Below are 21,030 nucleotides of genomic sequence, written 5' to 3' on the forward strand. Positions count from 1 at the left end.
GGGTCCTATAGTTTGTGTAGCCAATGGGACGTCGTACATTTAGTGACACTCATAGTGGACATTTTGAAGGGAGGGCTTAGTTGCCCCACCTGATGTTAAGTAGCCAATTATATTCATTCACTGACCCATACTAGTATAGAACGTATACTTAGACACTCACTAAGAGCCTATTACCACTGCCCATAGGATTTGTAGTTTGCCACATGACGTTGGTAGTACAGAGGTTAACGTCATCAGTGACACATTTTCTGTGTAAGAGTTCCATTTTTTTCTAAATGCTTTGAGTAAGAGGATCAAGCGATTTTGTTGGTGTTCGTTGTACTCCCTGTTTTAGATAATTGATATTAAAACAGTTTTCCTTTTGCCAAACTACCTGAATCATTTCGATTATTGATGTATGATTACAATCTGCATCCCTATCAATCTCCAGGGTACTGCTACTCAGCTTAAGGGGCTGGGATTATCCAGTTCACTTGGTTGCAGAGAGATGATGGTTTATTAAAAAATCCACTGCCATAAGTAAACTTTAGAGTCCCGGAAATATTGCACATTTGCCATTCGGCTGGTAGGACTTGAAGCTCCCCGTAGATAGTGGTTAGTGTAATTGCCAAATCTTGCAAGTCGGGTGTGACCGGTCCCCTGGTTTCAGGCAGAATCCCCTCCCACGTATAGGAGAAGCTGATCGGACGAACGTTTTAAGAGGCAGAAAAAAAGGTGTGCGATCCCAAGAGTCGGAAGATAAAAACATTTGAATGGTGAGTAGAAAACTAAGGAGTGTGGCAAAACTATGTTTGGGGAGTGAATGAAAAGAAGTGATAAGGGAAAAGTGAGTTACAGAGGGTGGCGGGATTAACATAATGTGAGAATAAGAGTGTTAAATGTTGGGGAGAACTTGACTTGAGTGTGGCCAAGCAAGTACAGCGGTATCGTGAGAGAGGTCACGATAAAAGAGGATACGCCCTGTGCCCAAGAAGAACATTAGAAGAAATCTTCATCTAGCGTCCCGTAGTGGGTGACATTGAAAACGAGCCTGATTAAAGGCAGACTTAAAGAGATTGATTTCGGTTCCGTTTGGAGCAATTTTAGAGGGCAAGACAGGTCCCAGAGAAGGGCTGTAGAGAAAAATATATGTGACCTGTTGAGTACGTCGGTCCATCTATTTCTTTTATGTATTCATGCATTAATGATGATGTCATAACTAAATGAGATTGACGGCGAATAGAGAAGCACAAAGTTGAAAAAGAAATTGATTGTGTTAAATTGAACTTAATGGTTGTTTATTAGCAAGATTAAAGTAAAAATTGTGATCAAAGGGTTTGGAGCAGTGATGAATGGTGCACGCTCTTGTTGTGTTGATTTTTTCTGAAACATATTTTAAAATCTGTGATAAAAACAACCAAGTGTTAGAAGTTAAAAAGTGACGAGATAAGAATGGAGAATATTACTCCACTTGTGCATCTCTGCAAGCAGTTGCCGAAACATGCACCTAAGCTCAGACAGTATAGTGCAAAGTGGATTAAAGGAACCGCAGACAAAATGTTTATGCCGTGACCACAAGGAAGGTCACTATTGAAGGCAGTTTTGCAGCATATGACGACATATTTGCATGCAGCATATACTGGAAAGAAGCTAGTCAAGCGACTTGCCAGTTTAGAGCTCTGAAAGATGTTCCAACAGGAGAAAGATGAGCAGCCTCCATTCGACTGTATACTTAATGTATGCAAAGAGGGGGTTGAAGTGCCCTCTGCTCCACCCACCCTGGCTGAAATAGAAGGCGAGAATAAGAAAGACGATGGGTTATACCCATTAAGGGAGCTTAAAGCAGCAGCAGGGTATAGCACCCGGCGTGTGAGTCGCCTGCGCAAAGCCGCGATGAGGGTTCGGAGAAAAATACTGAGGAAGATGTAATCTCTAAGGTCTCAAGAGACAAAGAGAGACGCAATAAGGAAAGAATCGATAGAGCAAGCATATCTCTAGATATAGGAAGAGAAATCAAGAGATGGAAGGGAGAAATAGATAAAACTGACAAGTTAGCACTTCTACAGAACGAATAGATGGGTGGTCAAATTTTGCTTAAACTTGATGGTAAAGGCATCAACGATCTAAGTCAAAGGGAAGATCGAGATGAGGAGCATAAAAAGGATAAAGAAAGGGAGGAACGATTAAAAGATGAAGTGGCAAAAAGGAAAGATGGAGACGGAAGCAGTTGTATCAAGAGGAGCAAGTGAAAAAACAAGAAAGAGCAGAAAATGTGACAATAGACAGAGAGCAGTTGAGCAGGAAAGGCTAGAGAGAAAAAGGATAGAAGAGGAAGAACAAAAGTTAAGAGAAAAGAGAATACAGAGACGAAAGGATGAGAAGATACAAAGGGCAAATGCGAGAAGGGATATGAAGAAAAAAGAAGAAGATAGAGTGAGAGTGGAAGCAAGAAAGCTAAGAGAATTTGACGATGATATAGAACGCAAATGAAGGCAGAGAGCATGCAATCTTGATTGCCTGTAGACAAACGTTAGAAATCCCAGTCCAGAAGTAGCATTAGAGGACATAGAGGAATATTTTCCAGACTACGAGTCATTACCAGGCCCATCTAGAGTAAATCTAGAAAACAAGTTTGACTGAAGGAGAATTGGGAGAACAATCGACAAAGTTTATCATGAAATGAGAGCCCAGAAAGAGTTAAAAGGGAAGGGAAAGAATGATCGACTCCAGAGTACACAGTTGTAAGAGTCAAAGAGTCACCCCCAATTCACAAAACCTCCTGCATCATTGACTTCATAGTTATCTCCCATGCCTATCATCATTAACAAGAAGGCATTTGTTTTACAAATTCAAATCATAGTCACCAGGAAATAATAGCATTCAGAAACAGAGCTGTAATATTAGTAGCATCAGCATTCTTTCAATCTCTCCGAATTCAGTGTTGATATGTGGCACCTGCCTATATTGAGTGGGAGCCTGTTTCGTGTAGAATATTATTATAATAGACAGTTTTTATTTAAAGTTAGTGTGTGCTGGTAAATGAAGTGATGGCTACTTCAACCGAGACAATCTATTTTAGTGGTATCATGTGTTGGTTTAAAAGTCTTGTACTAGACATGTGTTGTGTGATGATAGTGCGAGAGGTTGTAGGCAGTAACACCAGTAACACAACTGATGGTCCTGGTACACAATCCATATTTCATGCTGATAATATTTATGAACATTATATAGGAGGAATGCATTAGTATATTATTTTACTGATATGACATGTGTAGGGTTGAGCTATACAATATTATTTCTGAAGACTTAGTGCATATTTTACTTTCAAGTGCAATGGTTTGGACGTTTTGATGGGAGTGCTTAGGCCTTGATCTTGATTAGTACTTATATGGGTAGGGATATTGTTGAACTGGAATAGAGGTGAGTGGGTGGTACTTGGTTGGTAAAATTTAATGTGTAGGATGGAGAGACATATGGTTGGGTCATGGTAGTAGGATATGGAATGTGATTATGATACATGTGCACGGTGTTTGATTATTCTAGAGAGTCTGTTGATATTCTGCTTCTAGATGCAGTTCTGAAATATCTTTGTGCTGTTCAGAGGTTTTGGGGGAACATAAAGATTATATTATATTTTATTTTATGCTTATCTTATTGTGAATATTTGGAGGGAAGTTAATTAGATTTATTATTGGGGTGCACATCTTTGGGAGTATAGTTAGGAATCCTGTTTCTAATGTATATAATAGGCTAATAGTTGGGTCCGTAGTTGAACGGACTTTGTTCAAACAATGCTTTCTTTGTCTTGTTCTTGTGTTGTTTCTATGTTTGTCCATGTGTGAGGGGTTGTACTATCTCATACCTTGGTTGTTTATTATAATGGAGGTTTCCTGTGCGTTTGGAGAGGGATTATCAAAATGTTGGAAAAAATGGAAACAACGCACTTGACGTTGATGAATTTGTACTGTTCGGTTGTCATTGATACATAAATATTGAGGTTATGTGAGATGAGAGATTTATGTGGAAAACTATTAATGATAATGATAATGATAATGATAATGAGTAGATTGTACTGGGGACTCCGTCAGTTGGAACCTGGAATCTGAAAGGCCTAAATTGTCCAAATAAAAGGAAAAAGGTGTTATCTAAATTATGGAGAGATAAAGTAGATATTGTTTTTCTCCAAGAAACACATTTATTACCGGGATCTGAGGATTTGTTGACTAACTAACTCTAAATACACAAATATACTGTTGAATTGTCATGCAGCAGAATCAAGAGGTGTAGGGATTCTGTTTAAGGAGATTGAATATAAGTGTGGATAGAGTGAGTATGGATACGGAGGGTCGCGTTCAATTGGTTGATTTAAAATATGAGGGAAAATTACTCTCTGTTGGTTCCATTTGTGGTCCATGTGTTAATAGTGGTACATTCTTTGCGTCTTTGGAAGCAATGTTACGTGATATGAGAGGAGAGTCTATTATCTTGGGTGGAGACTTTAATTGTATTCTAGATAGTAAAGCAGATAGATCCTCTGTGTGTAATTTTTCTGGGCAAAAATCAAGCAAGGAATTTAATGACTTTTTATATGTTTACCACCTTGTAGGCACTTGGAGGAACTTAAATCCAAGAGATGTAGATTTTTCTTTTTATTCTGCGGCACATGATTCATATTCAAGACTGGATTATGTTTTAGTTTCTGACGTATTAATGGAATCTGTGGTGTAAGCAAGTATGGGGGAACGTAATTCATCTGACCACTCGATTGTGAGGTTTAAGTTAGATTTTGATGGTGGGAGTCGAGGGAATTGTAGGTGGATACTCAAGCCCTTCATTGTAAGGGAGGAGAACACTTTCAAAGCATTGAGTGATTCCATTAAACATTATTTCATTGATGATAATGGTTCATCAGATAGTCTGATGGTTTGGGATTCCTTTAAAGCTTTCATTAGGGGGGAATTGATAAACTGGACTGCTAGAGTGAGGAAAAAAGGGGAAACAAAATTGTTGGAGCTTGAGACTAACTTGGGAAATCTACAAAACAGATATGCTTTGTCAAATAATAATAAAGATAGAATAGAATTGAATATAGTAAAGGAAGCCCTGAAACTTAAGATTGAATCTCAAATGGAGAAAGGTTTGTTTTATGTGAGACGTAAGTATTAGGAAGGTGGAGATTGGGGGGTAAGCTGTTGGCAAACAAATTGAAGGGTTTTTCGGAAAGGTCTCATGCACGTAAAATAGATAAGGGCAATGAAGGTGCAGCCGTAACGAGGAAAGAGATGGTGAATGCTTTCGCTTGTTTTATACAGAATTATACACCGATGAGCTTACAGCACAATTGCAGGATCTGGAAGAATTTTTGGGGAAAAATGATGTTCCACCCTTATCTGAGGAAGGTAGTAACTTGCTTGATGCACCAATTGTTGTATCAGAAGTATTGTTAGCAATTGGTCGATTAAAAGATGGAAAATCCCCAGGAATAGATCGGTTAACAACTGAATTTTATAAATGTTTTGATGTACACTAGCACCGGAATTGTGTGAGTTATACCATCGATTTTTAATGGAAGGTTTTTTGTGTCCGTCAATGAGGGAGGCTGTTGTAACAGTCGTTCCAAAACCAGGGAAGGATGCGGCTCATTGCTGCAATTATCAACCTATATCGCTGCTAAATGTGGATATGAAGATTTTTAGTAAGATTTTGGCAAATAGACTAGATAAACATATGGGAGGGCTGATTCACAGGATGCAGGCGGGTTTTATGAGACATAGATATGGGTATGATAATATTAGGACTCTTTTGGATATTATGAATTTACAAGAATCTACAGTTAGTGAGACTTTGTTAATTTTTTTGGATGGCGAGAAGGCTTTTGATAGAGTTAATGGGACATTTCTGAATTATACTCTAATGAAGATGGGATTTGGACCGCTATTTATCAATGCTATAGAGGCTCTGCAATCAGATATATCAGCCAGGGTCTGGGTGAATGGGGGGTTTTCTGATCCCTTTCAATTATTTAGAGGTACAAGAGAGGGCTGTCCTCTGTCTCCTTTCCTTTTTAATTTGGTTCGGGAGCCCCTGTTGGCCTATATCAGACAGAATATTGAAGTTAGAGGGTTATGTATAGGGGGGGTAAATTAAGGTCTTGGCATATGCGGATGATGTGGTGGTAATCTTGAATAATCCGAGGGAAGGTGGATTTGTTTTGAAAAATATGATTGAGGAAGTGGGAAGGTTGTCGGGTTATAGAATCAATTGGGGGAAATCGGTAGTTTTTTTACGGTGAGAGTTACTCCTAATTGTGTCGATTGTTGGGTTGGGATTGTAAATGGGAAAGGGATTGTGTGAAGTATTTAGGTATTTATCTGGTTCGGGATGTAAATAAGCTTGTTGAATATAATGTGAATAAATGAATAGAATTTCTTCAAAAAGACATTAGGAAATGGCGTTGTACCAGCTTAAGTATCTGGGTGAAAGTTAATGCAATTAAAATGGTGCTGCTTCCTAAGGTTTTATATCTCTTACAATCAATTCCTCTAAAATTCACGAAGAAAGTACTAGGGCGTGTTGGCAACGTTTTTCAAGAATTTTTTGGGGTGTTGGAAAAAGAGCTAGGATTCAGTGTTATATTATGATTCGAAATGTGTGTGATGGTGGGTTTGGCTATCCTATCCTGGGGAACTATTGTAAAGGCTTTTTACTTAAAAAATTGTTTATTTTCTCAAATTATGATTTAGACTTGGTACCTTGGTGGGTACAGATTGAGACCATATACGGTGAAGCGTTTATACTCTCTGGGGAAGCTACCCCGACAGGCTATGAATCTGAAATCAATTGCTGTTACAAAGGATGCATTGGTTTCATTGATAACAGATAATGGTCAGGGGTTGCATATGTATAGAGATGCATCTTTATTGTGTAATCCTGGTTTGCAGGTTAATAATAGGATGTTACATTGGAGAAGTTGGAGTAATAGAGGTGTTTTGGTGATTGGGGATGTCTGGAATGATGATGACGAAATGGTCTCCTTTGATAATCTGAGTAATGAATATGGGCTGAGTAGGAGGGAACAGGGAAGGTATAGAATACTGAAGGATTTGCTTTCTGAACGGCGACAGATGTTGGGCTCACGGGTTGTGCAGAAGCCAGAGATATGTGTGTTGTTTTCTGTGTTGTTTTCTGTAATGCGGCAGAAAGTGTCAGATATCATGACCCTTATACCTTTGGAGAGTGCTTGGTTGACCTCATGGGAGAAGCTAAGAATGAAGTGGTCTGAAGAGTTCGGTGAAGGAATGGGAACAAATCTGGAAGGTTCCGGTTAAGGGGAAAATTGACTTAAACTTGTGTTACGTTCATCAAAGGATGTTAGGTAAAATTTATTGGACTCCTTTCAATATGTATGGTCTAGGATTGGTGGAAAATGATTGTTGCTGGGGGTGTCGGAAAGAGAAAGGTTCTCTGTTACTCATGTTGTGGTACTGTGATAGAGTGATAGACTATTGGAAAGATGTGTTGGACAGGATTGACGCAATTTGGACTATCAATTTTCCACGAGGCCCTTTATCTGTGATTCTGCAATCTCCAAGATGCGGGTCAAAATATTCCTTATGTGACTAGGAATTGGATTAATAGAAGCTTGCTGGTCGCTGTTAGACAGGTGTTAAAGGCGTGGAAAACGAGGAAGAAGCCTCTTGTGGAGGGATGGCTTTGTGATATGAGGATTCTTTCAAAGTATGAGAAGTGCTTGTTGTGTAGGCTGCAAAAGGAAGCAGTATAAGAGAAACTTTGGGGACCTTTCAATGAATTTTATGGAAATTGATGGATGTATATAGAGGTGTGAGTTTTATGTTTTTATTAAGAAAATAAAGGGGGGTTGGGATGTGGGAGTGTGTTTTTGTCTTGACTTGTCTTGTTATGTTATTCTGTGAGGTTACATAGTATTTTAGAGAATCTGAGTTTGATATTTAGATATTAGAATTACTGTTTTGCTTCTTTCCTTGTATTTTGTTTTGCATATGTATTGTTTTTGTTTTACTGTAATCATTTATTGTTCAAACTCAATGTTTGGTTGTAATATACTTTGTGAAAACAATAAATAATGTGTTTTAAAAAAAGAAGAAAATGAGTGCACAGTTGTACGAAACAGGGGCAACCTCATGTAGCACGAGGCTAAAGGAGCTGTCTTTAGATAGACTGACTCTGAATAAGGATGAGGAGGAGAGAATTTGCATGAGTTCTGCACAGGATATGTCAGACGAAGATAGAGACTAGTTCCGTGGTGAAGAGAGAGGTGATTAATGTGGTCCTGAGGGATGCTTTCCCATGGATAAGGAAGTAAGATGGTCCGATCTGAGCCTACCCATATCTCGGGCACCAGAAGTACTGATGCGGTCAGATCATCCTAAAGGGCAACTACATGGTAAGAGGGTGGAATTGCCACCATATGTGAGCAGATTAAGGTAATTGCCAGGAAGAAGGCGATGTGGGAATATCGCCTCTGCTGTGGACAGATAAATGATGTGAAATGAGAGTGAGTTTGGAGCATCACAGTTTCCCTTGTTAGAAAAAGGTAGTTAGTCAGGCCTCAGTATATACCACGGCCCCAGATGGACAAAGATAATTTAAGGTGTCAACTCCCGAGTCTGACTTCTGGCGCTGGGAAATGGATGCATGAGTTAGAAAAGATGACGGGAGGAAACACATTGGGCCTCATTAGGACCCTGGCGGAGAGGGTATTACGCCAGCGTAGTGCATGGCGTACCTCTCCGCCATACTACGAGTTCCCGTAGCGCCATGGAGGTTTTCTCCGCCTGGTTTTACCAGCCGGAGAAAACCATGGCGCTACGGGACCTCGTTGTTAATTACGCCACCGTATTTTACGGTGGCGTAATTAACTCCTTCCCCACTCCCATTATACCCTATGGGGCAGAAATGGGAATGGGGAAGGGCAGAATGGGGATTGGGGATTTACCGCTCCGCCGAGGTCGGAATGGGGCGGTAAATCCGCCAACCCCCATGGCGCTATCGGCGGCTTTCCGCCATGCTTCGCGGTGCATTTAGCACCGCGAAGTCCGCCTGGGTCGTAATGAGGCCCATTGCCTATAGAGGACTTTAAGGGTCTCCTAATCGTCATACTTGAAGAGAGAGCTGATGACGTTTGGTCAAGGGCAGGATACGCTGGTGTTACTACAGTTAACACTGCTCATGACGGAGCACTGTTCAATAACTGCAGAACGGCAGTATGGAAAACGCTTAGAGTGCTGTATCCGGATACGTCCGATATGGGAGCTATAATGACAAAAAAGATGTAGGAAGGGGATGATCCACTTGTTTACATTCAAAATGTTCAGGAGGCATGGGCCTTGGAAGTGCGTGAAGCTTAGGGAAAATCCATAACAGTATTTTACCATATATTATGCCAAGGGCTGCCAGAACCAGTACAAAAGCAGCTCAAGAAATTAGTGGGTATGGAGGCCAAACCGTGGTCAGAGATACAGCTGACCATTACACATTATTGCAGACTCCTGCAGGAAAAGAATTGCAAAAAGTCGATGCTAGAAAAAGCGAGGAGGCAAAGCTGGTGCAGAAAAAAATGTCCAAGTATGCCATTGAAGGGGCAATGCTAACTAGTGTAGATGGATCGAATTCACAGCAGACAGCGAACATGCCACAGGTGAATAATCAAAGGCAGTTTGACCAAGGTAACAATGGGATTGCTCCACAGGGATGAGGAGGATTTCGAGGGAGAGGATGGCAGAATAACCAAGGTAATTGGCAGAATAATCAGGAAACATCCAGAATAACCAGGGTAGGTTTCAGAATGTGCAGAATGATAATCAAAATATGCAGGATGGGCAGGTTAGGAGACCTTTGCCTATATTTCGGACATGTGGCATGACAGGGCACCTTGCTCGCATGTGTAGGAGCCAAGGGGTTGTGCAGAACGGGCAGTTTTCAAGAGGGGGGATGTCAAACCCGCCCAAATATTTGCAGCAAAGTGGAGATGGATTTTCCCAGAATCAAATGATGCAACAGACGCATGCGCCGAGAGTGCAGCAAGGCTTGCAGAAACAGCAAGCAGCAGTTAATCCGCGACAAGGGCAGTCCCAGCAGTCACCTATGCAGATTCATCAAAACACAAGTAGAGGGCAGTTAATGACTCCTAGAATAGGGGGTGCCACTGTCGATGGAGGGAATCCTTTACAGGTAATGGAATAAGGCTGTACCCACAATAGGACAGCTCATTGGGAGACATGATGTGTTCAGTACTATCCGTGACGCCGAATCCTCATGAGGAACCGAGGGTTGACGTCTATATAGGAGGCAAAGGTTTTTAGTTTTTAATAGCCACGGGTGCAACACGCACATGTATACGAGAATGGAAGTTTTCAATGTCTGGCAATGACATGAATACTCAAGGTTTCACAGGAGCTACGAGCAGAGTTCCTATTAATGAAGAATTACCAGTCTCTATAGGAACGTGTGATATGTTGGTGCCATTGTTGTATTCAAGGCAGACACCTGTCAACATATTGGGTCGAGATTTAATTACAAAGTTGAATATGACAATTTTGTTTACTGATGAAGGCAGAGTTTATTGAACTTCAAGAATGTACTATTTAAACGTGAGTGAAATTATCATGGTGTATGCAGGACAAGTGAGCATGAAAGCGATACCTTTAGAACCTGAGGTTTTTCATTATGGAGTACGCATTTTGCTGACATGGTTACCAGGCCTACTAGGCAGAACAATGAGAATACCTGATGAATTTTTGTTTAGACCAAGAATACATATGCTTGAAAAAGAGGGATGAGTATTTCCCTTAGAGCTACAACCAGCCACAGTGCGAGGAGAAATGGCTTTGCTTGATGGAAATGATAAGGGCAGACGATGGTGCGCAGTTATCGCCATCGGGGAAGGTAACAGATTAACTGGCATCACTGATGAAGATATGTCTAAAGATCATCCATCAGATGACGAAGTAATATTTGAAATGAGCATCACTTATTGGGTAAGAGCAATCAGAAGAGAACTTCCCCAGAAAATGATGATAGAGCAAAAACGTCCCAAGTATTTTATGAAGACATGGCAAAGGTATCTGTTTCATTATGGACTACAGGCCCCTATGATGTAGCCCTGCTAAAGGGGGTTGGAGAAGTGAAAATTAAATTGAAACCAGGAGCAATTTTACCTTGAGCACAACAGTATCCAATGTCTCGGAAGGCAGATGAAGGTATTTTTAAGACGATTTCCGCCATGATGGATCAGGGCATCTTAGTGACGTCAGAGTCACCCTGTAATACGGCAATTTATCCTGTGAAAAAGAGGAACGGGGTCTTGGAGACTAATTCAAGATTTAAGGCCGATAAACCAGATTGTAGAAGCCGAGTTCCCTCTAGTTCCTAATCCGGCTACAAACCTATGTAATATACCTGTTGAGGCACAATATTTCACTGTGATTGACTAGAAAAGTACGTTTTTCTAGGTCCCATTGCATAAAGACTCACAGGATCTGACGTCATTTACGTTCAGACAAACTCGCCTGAAAAGCACTCAGGTATTGTGAGTCTCCACCAATTTTCAATAGAGTCCTACAGATGGATTTAAGCAATATTGATTTAGAAAGCGTTGTGTTGCAATAAGTAGATACAATTTAGTTTACAGCACGTCAGAGGAGGAGTGCAGACGTGATTCTGTTCAGCTGATGATTACACTTGCTGATAAATCATATTAAGTAGACAAGGAGAAGTTACAGTATTGTCAACAAGAAGTGTTGTACATCAGCCAATTGATTTCACATAAAGGAAAGAAGGTTACTCCTGAAAGAGCTGAGGCTGTTTTAAAAACAGTAAAGCCACAGACGATAAAGCACATGCAGAGGTTTCTGGTATTGTGAAACTACATCAGAGCATGGGTTTCTGACTACAGCTCCCATACAAGGTCTTTATTACAGGATTTAAAGAAAGCGCAGGCAACACAGGAAAAAATTGTGTGGACTAAGGAAATGGAGGAAGGTTTTGAAGAATTGAAAAAAAGCAATTTGCACAGCTCCAGCTTTAGGGATTCCTAATTATGTTGAGGAATTATTTTTGTTTTCGCACAAAGATGGCATTGGTCTGTTAGCAGTCCTCATGCAGAGAACCACTTTGGGGTACAAGCCCTTTGCATTTTACAGTGGGATCTAAGACCCAGTAATGAGAGGTGTGAACAATCTTTAGCAGCCGCCGCATTCGCTATAGAGAAAGCTGCAAGCATAGTATAGGGATGGGATGTTCCATGACGTTATTTGTAGAGCATGCATTGTTTGCTATTCTAGAGAAACCAAAAGGCACGTTAACATCTCAACAGGCTTCTGTCTATAAGGTAGTCATATTGAATCCAGCGATTAAAATTGTCTGATGCAAGATAGTGAATACTGCCATGTTCGTGGCTGAGCCCATGACAGAAGGAGAGCCTGTACATGATTGCGCAAATTACGAAGAATTCTATGATGAAATCTCTAGAAATAAAAGAAAACACTTTAGCAGGGGGAGGGATTGTTTTCATTGATGGTTCTTCAAGGATCGATCAAAATGACAGACAGAGATATACAGTTGCCACTGTGGTAAAGCACACGGCTGAGTGGAAATTTTGGGTGCTTATAGGTACTCGATTGCCATCTCATTATTCAGCACAGGCTGCAGAATTATTGGTTTTGATACTCACGCTCGAGAATCACGCAGACCAGGATGTAACAGTGTACAGTGACTACGCATGCCTATGTGACGTCGACTGTGCATGCAGGATTAGCATGTTGGAAAAGGAGAGGCGACCTCTGAGCGGACAGCACTCCAGTGCAACATGCTGCCTTATTGGACAGGATCATTAAGGCACTACAACTCCTAGTAGGCACCGCAGTTGTTAAATGCGCAGCTCACACTAAAAGGGCAGATTTAATCTCACATGGAAATCAAGCAGCAGACGATGAGGTCAAGCGCATAGCAATTGCACATAAAGTGATGATGAATGTTGAAACGCTTGAGGTGAATGAAAAAAATGTTGTTATGATGATTGTATCTGAAAGCTATAATTGCCAAAGACACAGCTAGTAGAGATCTAGGGGGAAGCATCCCAAAGGGAGAAAAATGTAGGGATGCAAAGAGGGTGATCTTTAAACTGAATCATTGTGGCGACAAGACAGCACTGGTAAACCGGTGATGCTGTAGCCTTATTATGGGTGGCACTGGAACAGCTACACTACCCTGCGCACACAACTAGTGAGAATCTCGATGCAACTATTGCTGAGGATTGGTTTGTACCAAATCTGTTAGAGCATGTTGCATTCTATGTAGTGAATTGTATAGTGTGACAGTGATTCACAGCTGGGCATACACTGCGCACAGTTAGGGGAGTTATTCCGAGACCCAATGGCTTTTTTCAACATTTGCATATTGACTATGTCGACATGGTTCAAGTATGTAATGGATATAGATACATGATTATAGTGGTGTGTCCATTTTCAAGATGGATTGAAGCAGGTCCATGTACACACCCAGACTCTACCTGTGCAGCAAAATTCTTAGTACCGGAAGTTTTTCCTGGATGGGGAATATGTGAAGTAATGAGGTCAGATAATGGTCCACATTTTGTGAACCCGATATTTGAACAGATAAACATGTTGCTTGGTATAAAGCACCCATTTTCTTCGGCGTGTCATCCACAAGGACATGGGATCTGCAAATGGCTCAACGGCTTGCTTAAAGAAAGAATAGCCAAGTTGAAGCTTACCTTAAAGAAAGAGCGGTTGCATTGCCTACCACTGGCATTATATGCATTAAGGAACCAACCGGGTTCTGACCACCATCTCACCCCCCACGAAATAGTGACAGGGAGATGAATGAGAACACCCCTAATGCCTCCATCCAGAGTTAGAAGTGTTGCTCAACCAACTGCAGAAGTTTTAGGAATGGAATTGCGTGACTATTTGAACTGTATGACTTCAAGTATCTCTGTCATTTCAGGTCAGTTCGGTCTAAACGGTTGTGGGGCAGTACAGAACGCAGAAGGTGATGCTGCAACATGTGAATCCCAAGAACTACATGTACCCCAACTATTCCATGGAGATGCAGTCTTAATCCGCAACCACACAAGGAAGAAGTGAGACGAACCCTGCTTCAACAGCATTTTCATTGTGGAAGACATCGTCTGCTGTCAAAGTGCAGGGCAGGCGTGCTTGGACTTTCTTAGGTGATGTCAAAGTTTATGCTGGAGAGACCCTTCTGCCCCCACCCCCATCAGAAGCAAGTACAAGCATTGGGGAAGAACCAGAGCACGTGCAGACGAGATCTATGACGAGGAAGAAGGACGCAGAAGCTGCCAAGTGAAAGACAAAGAGTTCATTGGACTATGGCTTGGTTCCGGACAGTTTTTTAAGCCATTCATAAAGGAGTGAAGGAAGCTGATTCGAAAATAGTCTGTGCATTCATTGCAGGGTTAAGGAAAATATCTTGCTTCTTAAGCCACAGGAGCTTGATAATGTCATGACCACTGCTTCCAAGGAGTCAGGACCTACCCAACATCCTTGGAAGCAGGCTCATAACATATACTATCGGCACCAGCAAGTCCCAATAGGGACCTTTTGGACCTTGTCCTGGCACCGGTGGTGCCAGGCTCATAGCATGGACCCGTCCCGGCACAGGAAGCGCCGGGCTCATAACAAGTGTGAAAGTGCTTGGGTGGACCTACCTGCAGCAGACCATGCTGCTTACTTACCAGCAAGATGATGTTTCACTCTCTTCTGGCAGGGACTACTTTTCCATCTGGGTGGGGCAGGCACCACTCCCTGGATCATTGATGCTGGGTCCCTTTTGGAAGCAGGAACTCTTTTGCCTGGGCGAGGCTGTGGAAGAAGACACCTAAGCACTCCTATGGACTATTTAAACCACACCCGATTGGTGCAATGTGCTTCGCGTTATTCTGCATCTGCAGCAGGACGCTCACCGTGTCAGCTCCAGCGAATCTTCAGTTCCGGATCCTGTGAATACGAAAATTACCTGCTGGGAACCAATCCTCAGTCTTCAGCAGCTCCTGCAAAACAAAAGGCACAGGTTAGGCAAAGCCAAAGTTAGCGGTTCAACTTACCCGATCCATCGGCAGCATTCAAGGCGTTTTTTCTGCATATCTCGTCCGGCTTCGGGCCTGCAAAGACAAAGAACATTGGTTAGTAACGCTTAGTTACAAAACTGCTTACCTGTGTTACGCTCGCTCCAACTCTGCTCGCGCTGCATTCCGGCACCTGTAAAGACAAAAGAGACATTAAGGTGCATTCTACAGTCCTGGAGCAGCCTTTCTACTTACGTGCCTTCGTATGCACCATCTTCTTGTTACGCTCTCTGCCACGAACCTGGGGGGAGCATCTTCTTCGGCACCGACAGCATCTGAAAGGGAAAAGACATAGACATTAAGGAGATAAGACATTTGAAGAGAGCAATCTAAAGGGAACTTTAATACTTACAAGTCACGCTCGTGCAGCACACGGCGGTATCGCTCTCAACTTACCCTCTGCAATTAAGAGGCTGAACTCATATCTAGTGAAGTAACTGGACCCAGCGCCCCTGCATGAGACGCAGGATGGAGAGCCCAGCATTCACCTATTTAAGGTGAGCACAACAATCGACCGAGTACCACGGGGAGAGAGGGAAAGAGGGGCTTGGAACTTCCAGCCACTAATACCTTGATTTTCCACTTGCAGACACCTCACCCTTCAGGTCAAACTTTCGGTGAGAAAGGGGCCAAATCCGGGAGCCAAACGAATCCTACGCCTGACATTGAAGACGGTTTCACCGCCCAGTCAAGACCCGCGCCTCCGAGGGAACCAGGTGAGCGTTACAGAACGCGAAGCCTTACCACATATTTCCCGCCCAGGCGCAATGGAAACTTCAGACACAGACCAATTGGCCCAGTTGCTCGGGGAGTTGAGAGCAGAAGTACACGCAGCGCGCCAGGAAACAAATGCCCTAAGGAGGGAGTTAGTGGTTTCTAAGGAACGAACAGACGATTTGGCTAGACAATTGTTGCAAGCCCAAGCGGGACAAACTCCTCTGCCTACCCCTGGGGGGAGCCATGCTCCAACGACTTCCTCTAATCCGGTGCAAATTAATCTACCAGGAAATGTACCTTTGGCCCCGCCCGAACGCTTTTCAGGTGATCCAAAAAGATATGCTGTGTTCATCAATCAGTGTCGTTTGCACTTTTTGTGTAGACCTGCCGCTTTCCAACGGACCAGGCTAAGGTGGCCTTCGTGCTCTCATATCTTAGTGGTAGTGCCGCAGATTGGTCTATTCCTTTAGTGACTCAGGATAACCCAATTCTTTACAATTTCCAGGACTTCCAAGCTAGTATGGAAAGATTGTTCGCAAGACATTCTCAGGGACAGGCCCTGGACAATGAACTTCTTTCACTACGACAGGGCAATCAAGATCTTCTGGCCTACATTGCATCATTTAACAGACTAGTGGTTGAAACCGGATGGCCTGAGGATAAGAGGATCACCCTTTTCTACAGAGGCCTGCGTGGAGAACTCAAAGACTTTCTGGCTCAGGTGGTGAATCCTCCACAAGACTGTTCCGAATACATCGATCTGGTGGTTCAATTGGATCATAGAATACAAAATCGAAAAGCCGATCATTCCAGAATTGAGACTCGAACTTTTTCAAGACCACAGAGTTCCGCTAAAGGAAATGATACCGTGGAACCCATGCAGATTGGGGTTGTGAAAGGACCTCTAACCCAAAAGGAAAGGGAAAGGAGAAGACAACTGCAATTGTGCCTCTATTGGGGAAACTCAGGGCATTTCCTTCAAGATTGCCCAGTGAAACCAAGGAAGAAGATAGTAGGAGCTTCCGATAAAGGTGCCAAAGGTTCAGAGTCGGAAAACGACCTCGCCCGACAAGTGTAGAGGTCCGCTTGCCGAGCGTTAAAACCAGTTCTTTGACCTCGCATTTCATCATGCCCATGGTCCTCGTGAGTCCAGAACAACCCAATCGTATGCATGCCATTAAAGCATACATTGATAGTGGCGCAATCGGCAATTACGTGGACTGTGAATTGGCCGCCAGGATGAATCTATCTCTTTGTCCTAAGACGGTGAAAGACGTCATCACCACCGTGGATGGTACGGAAATAGCTTCCGGACAAGTAACTCACACCACCATGGAAGTGACGTTGGTAAGCCAAGATGGACATCAAGAGAAGATCGTGTTTGATGTGATCAAGGCTCCGCAGTTTCAAGTTATCCTGGGAATCCCTTGGTTGGAGAAACACAATCCCCAAATCGATTGGCGAGCAAAGACAATCCGGTTTCCAGAATGCGCTCCTACCTGTTATCCTCAGCCTACCACTGAGCTAGCAGCAACTACTTCTGAGAGTCATCACCTGCCTCCTGAATATCGGGAATTTCAGGATGTCTTTCGGAAAGATCAAGCTAATTCGCTGCCTCCTCACAGATCATACGACTGCCAGATAGACTTGGTTCCGGGACCCACTCCTCCGTGCAGTCGAATTTATGCCCTCACAGAACCTGAAAATCTTCACCTGAGGCAGTATTTGGACCAGTACCTGTCTAATGGATTTATCCGTCCTTCGAAGTCCCCAGCCTCTTCAGCTTTGTTCTTCGTTCCAAAAAAAGAAGGAGACCTGAGAACATGTATAGATTACCGTGCCCTGAACCAGATTACGATTAAGAACAGATATCCGTTACCATTGATCCCTGAACTTCTTGACCAAGTTAAAAGTGCCTGTATCTACACAAAGCTGGACCTCAGAGGAGCTTACCATTTAGTACGAATAAAAGAGGGCGACGAATGGAAGACGGCCTTTCGTACTAAATATGGACTGTTCGAGTATCAAGTAATGCCCTTTGGGTTATGCAACGCACCGGCTGCTTTTCAGTATTTTATGAATGACGTCCTCAGAGAGCTCATCGACGTATGTCTAGTTGTCTATATTGATGACATTCTGGTCTGCTCGTCCTCTGAGGCGGATCATCGAAAACACGTCACAGCAGTACTGGAGAGGCTCCGAAAACACAGACTTTTTGCAAAGCTGGAGAAATGCGTTTTTCATGTCACGGAGGTCGAATTTTTGGGATTTATTTTGTCACCTAATGGAGTCCACATGGACTCAAGAAAAGTGGACGCTATCATTAAGTGGCCCTCACCAATGTCTGTGAAAGGAGTTCAAAGCATGTTGGGCTTCGCCAACTTTTATCGTAGATTTATTCCTGATTTTTCTCAAGTAGTCCAACCCATTACTGCCCTTCTCAGAAAGAATAAACGTTTCGAGTGGTCTACGGAGGCTGAACAAGCATTTCAGGAACTAAAAACAAAATTCACCTCGGCTCCAGTTTTAAAACATCCTCGCCCGGAATTTCCTTATATCGTGGAGACTGATGCTTCCAGTCTCGCAATGGGAGCAGTGCTCTCGCAAAGAGACCCAGAAACAAACCAGTTACACCCAGTAGCATTTTGGTCCCGCAAATTTTCGGCTCCCGAAATCAACTATACCATTACAGATAAGGAACTTTTGGCTATTAAGTCCGCCTTTAAAGCCTGGCGGCATTATCTCCTGGGAGCCCGACACACAGTCACCGTCATCACGGATCATCGTAATTTACAGTACCTTAAATCAGCCAAAGGTCAATCCTCTAGACAACTTCGCTGGGCATTATTTTTTGCCGAATTCGACTTTGTGATAACTTACCGACCAGGCAACAAGAATGGTAAAGCAGATGCTCTCTCCCGAATTGGAGTAGATGAACTCACGACCAATCCTGAACCAGTACCCATAATTCCGGAACAGAGAATCCTGGGTTTGATAACTGCACAATCCATTGAAGACATTGAAGTTAAAGTTAAAGAACTTCTGACTCCAGCAGAAGTGCAAGACTGGCAACTCAAGGGAAAAGATTTCACAATGGATAAGAACTTACTATACTTTCGGGGAAGATTATATCTACCATGTACCGATTTACAAAGACAGGTGATCTCTTGTTACCATGACTCCTTAATGGAAGGACATCCCGGCATTGCCAAAACGTCGGAAAAGATAAAAAGACATTTCTGTTGGCCGTCTTGGAGAAAGGACATTAAGGATTTCATAAATTCCTGTGGTGTGTGCGCTCAAAGCAAAAGCCAGAAGGAGAAGCCAGCAGGTCTCTTACATCCAATAGACATTCCCCCACACCCATGGCATACTCTCTCCATGGACTTCATCACGGATTTACCACCATGCTCCGGATTTAATACAATCTTAGTGATTGTGGACCTATTCTCGAAGATGGCTCATTTTATCCCATTGAAAGGGTTACTTACAGCTTCAATTCTGGCCCGAGAGTTCCTCGAAAACATCGTTCGGTTGCACGGCTTTCCTTCAGTTTTAATCTCAGATAAAGGAAGTCAATTTATTTCGCACTTCTGGCGGAGTTGTTGTCGCCTAGCCCAAATTGACGTAAGGCTTTCAACCAGCCATCATCCCCAGACCGACGGGCAGACCGAGAGGACCAACCAAACCCTGGAACAGTATCTGCGCTGCATGTTACAACAGTCGGAGGGCACTTGGAAAGACATTCTCTGGATTGCGGAGTACGCTTATAATAATTCAGTCCATGCCGGAACCGGAAAAACTCCTTTTTTTCTTTTATATGGACTCCACCCTCGCACTTCAAATCTTGATCCACCTCAAAATCTTGGAACACCCGCTGTAGATCATCTGCATTCTACAATCACTCAAGCCTTTAAAGAGGCCACGTCTCACCTTAAGCGGGCCAAGGAACAATACAAGAAGTGTGCGGACATACATCGAAAGGAAGCTCCTCAATATCTTGTGGGAGATCAAGTCTGGCTATCCACCAAACATTTACCTTTAAAAGGACCGCGTACTTTCAATCCGCGATACCTGGGACCTTACCCAATCACTGCCATAATTAATCCAGTGGCAGTTAAATTGGGCCTACCTGCCCATATGAAAATACATCCAGTTTTCCACGTTTCTCTACTGAAACCCTTGCAACGTGGAACCCGTTTGACAAAATCTCCAGACCCTATTCTTGTGGACGGAGAACTGGAATTCGAAATACAAGACATCTTAGACTCCAAGATTTCCAAATCAAAATTATACTATCTGATTGACTGGAAAGGTTATGGCCCCCAGGAACGATCTTGGGAACCGTCGGAACATGTTCATGCACCCCGTCTGGTTAAGAAGTTTCATCGAACTTTTCCTGATAAACCGAAACCCCAGGAGAAGACGAATTTGGGAGGGGCCTTGAGGGGGGGTGCTGTCATGACCACTGCTTCCAAGGAGTCAGGACCTACCCAACATCCTTGGAAGCAGGCTCATAACATATACTATCGGCACCAGCAAGTCCCAATAGGGACCTTTTGGACCTTGTCCTGGCACCGGTGGTGCCAGGCTCATAGCATGGACCCGTCCCGGCACAGGAAGCGCCGGGCTCATAACAAGTGTGAAAGTGCTTGGGTGGACCTACCTGCAGCAGACCATGCTGCTTACTTACCAGCAAGATGATGTTTCACTCTCTTCTGGCAGGGACTACTTTTCCTTCTGGGTGGGGCAGGCACCACTCCCTGGATCATTGATGCTGGATCCCTTCTGGAAGCAGGAACTCTTTTGCCTGGGCGAGGCTGTGGAAGAAGACACCTAAGCACTCCTATGGACTATTTAAACCACACCCGATTGGTGCAATGTGCTTCGCGTTATTCTGCATCTGCAGCAGGACGCTCACCGTGTCAGCTCCAGCAAATCTTCAGTTCCGGATCATGTGAATACGAAAATTACCTGCTGGGAACCAATCCTCAGTCTTCAGCAGCTCCTGCAAAACAAAAGGCACAGGTTAGGCAAAGGCAAAGTTAGCGGTTCAACTTACCCGATCCATCGGCAGCATTCAAGGCGTTTTTTCTGCATATCTCGTCCGGCATCGGGCCTGCAAAGACAAAGAACATTGGTTAGTAACGCTTAGTTACAAAACTGCTTACCTGTGTTACGCTCGC

The sequence above is a fragment of the Ambystoma mexicanum genome, chromosome 6p (assembly GCF_040938575.1).
Source record: "Ambystoma mexicanum isolate Mex_15411 chromosome 6p, UKY_AmexF1_1, whole genome shotgun sequence".
Taxonomy (NCBI): domain Eukaryota; kingdom Metazoa; phylum Chordata; class Amphibia; order Caudata; family Ambystomatidae; genus Ambystoma; species Ambystoma mexicanum.